Here is a 2687-nt window from a genome sequence, read left to right as displayed (position 1 = left end):
AAAAGCCCCGCAGGTATATATTATAAAGTATACTTTTATATAAAAAAAAAGCGCCGCAGGAGAAAATTTGGAATAAAAAATCGGAACAACGTCGTCTTCGTTAAACTTACGTAAACTTTGAAACTTTTTTAAAGTATAATCCCCTGAAACTTGAAAATGTAGACGAAAATGATGATGATGACAATGATTACGAAATTGAAATAAATTAGTAGAATACAACATTAATATAGTGGGTTTATTTCACTGTTGGCAGTTGTACTTAAACCTAACTATATAAAATTATACAAACATATCTTTTATTATAGTTAGTTGCGTATTTTTACGAAAAAATACATTTTTATAAAAAAAAATTCCGTAAAATGATTTTGTTACTTTTTCTCGAAATATGTATACGTTGTAAACTTTTATACAACTGTGTCCATATTTTGAGAATCGATTCAAAAATTTTCGGAATATAAGCTTTTGAAAATGTTGAAAAGCCCCTAGCGCCGCCCTTGTCAATTAAGCAAAAAGGAATGGATCACGTCCACTTTTTCTTTTTTCTCTAGCTCAACGGTCCGTATTCTTAAGGTATGCCATAATAAAGTGAAAAACTAAAATTTTAACTAAATTTTATATTCTGCCTTTCTCTGAGTTTCGCCCGAAAAAAATTTCACCCGAAAATACGTATTCCGCCTATGTTAAATACATGGAAACTATAAGTGAAAAGTGAACTGGTTCGGGGAAAATGAAAATCATGATAAGGCGGAGTTTTATTTTCACTTCCCCATTACATAGAACGAGAATTGGCCCCCAAAACTTCCCGCGCACTGTTGCAACGCCATTATACATCCATCTCTTCTGTGCTCGTACTCATGGCAACTCTAGAACATTCTTTTGACGTTTATCATTACTTAAATAAAAAAGTAAAAAGCATCAGTCTTATTTGAAAACAAAGTGGATGGAAATGTATATTTGGCGCAACCTGATTGGAACTTAGTATCTGACCATAGTTGTGCATATTGGCCAATATTATTTACTTTGCTTTGGAAATAAAATACTGGCGCTTTGTACTTTTACCATGGAATCCTCTTTTAAAAGTAAGACGCTGATGCTTTATATTTTTACATTTAAACAAAAACAAAGTATGTCACAAGGAACAATTGCAGAATACGGCCCGTTTAGCTAGATCAAAACCAAAGGTCCGCCCTTTTTTCTAATTTTAATGGTACATCAATATTTTGGTGCAAACTTATATTTTCGGGGCTATGGAGGGGAAAAGGGGGAATTTTCGAAAATTTAAAATGGTTGTATTTCGAAAAATCTTGACCGAATTTAAAAAACTGGGTATCGTTGGAAAGGTAAAAAAAACCCTTTTATCTAATATGCACATTTATATACAACTAATATACCAGTTTTACTAAAAAATATGTGTAAATAACGATACACCAAACTATAATAGTTAAATAGAGCATAACAATTTTTCGAAATATAGCAATTTAAAATTTTCGAAAATTCCCCCTTCGCCCCTCCATAGCCACGAATACATATATGTAATACTCCTATATTGGCAGTAAGAGCTAGTACCGTCCGAAAACACTACAGTACAGATATATCAATAAACACGTACGAAAGAAAAGGAACACATACGTTTATAAATAAACATGTACACAACACATATACAAAAACGGCACTCAAGTACGCGATACATTGACAAAAACGGTACTAGACTGTCTCGCTTTGATTTCGGAATGCTTACACATTGAGAAGTTAGCTTACTGCCAATATAGAAGTATTACATATATGCACGAATATATGTTTGCATCAAAAATATTTGATACCAGTAAAATCAGAAAAAAGGGCAGACCACGCCCACTTTTTCGGTTTGTTCTACCTTAACGCGCCGTATTCTGCAATTGTTCCTTTTAAAGTAAATTAGTGCATAACATTTAGATATGTGTTTGTATGTTTCACAGCATGCTTTCGATAAACATCGACTTCACATCACTGCGGTTGTTCTGGCTATTTCACACAATTAACAAGAAAATTATACCTTATTCTTTTGCGTAAACATGCAATGAAAGTAAAAATTACTTAAACGGATGATCAAAGTTGACATTATTTAATAAAAATGTACTTTTTCCAAAATATCGTAAAGAAAAATCGATACATTTTCAAACTCGTTTTGCTATATCGTTAAACTAAGTTAAAACTACTTATATTACGTTTCCACCAAAGTGAAACCCTGGGTTTGCAGGTTTTGGGTTTGAGAGAGTTGTCAACTGTTTCGACTGCGTGTTTGATCAAAATTGTGTTGAAACTGTCATTCGTTTGTTTACTTTTCTATCGCCACGTGCTACAATTCTTAAATGGTGCCTAAAATTAAAATCGTTATATTGATTTTGTCATTTTATTTTAAAATAATAGATAGTGAGGTGACGACATATTATTTAAAAAAGAAGATAAGAGAAAATAAAATGCTTTTGTCTATTGCTGCCAATTTACTGGACCCAACAATAGTGCGTTCACAAAGTGTCTGGTGTTTGGTATGTTAGCAATTCGAAGATAAAAATTTTGGTTTATAATGAATATATTTTAGGAACATTCCAGTACCTTTTGGGAAGTAGACTGCCAGAAGAATGGCTCTAAGTTTTTCAAAGAGAATTTCCGGATGAATAGATCCAGCTTTGACGAATTATGTAGTCTCC

General features: G+C 32.4%; 1 long non-coding RNA gene across 1 annotated transcript; it reads left to right on the top strand.

Annotated features, from left to right (window-relative positions):
* Positions 1-2206: 2206 nt before the first annotated feature.
* Positions 2207-2687, top strand: LOC118734761. The gene is made up of 2 exons (XR_004992427.1): positions 2207-2525; positions 2579-2687. It is a non-coding gene; the product is annotated as an uncharacterized LOC118734761 (long non-coding RNA).

The sequence above is a fragment of the Rhagoletis pomonella genome, unplaced genomic scaffold (assembly GCF_013731165.1).
Source record: "Rhagoletis pomonella isolate Grant_MI unplaced genomic scaffold, Rhpom_1.0 Rhpom_scaffold_00002, whole genome shotgun sequence".
NCBI classification, from domain to species: domain Eukaryota; kingdom Metazoa; phylum Arthropoda; class Insecta; order Diptera; family Tephritidae; genus Rhagoletis; species Rhagoletis pomonella.
The sequence above is the reverse complement of the archived record's forward strand: the minus strand, read 5'-3'. Positions and strand labels throughout refer to the sequence as shown.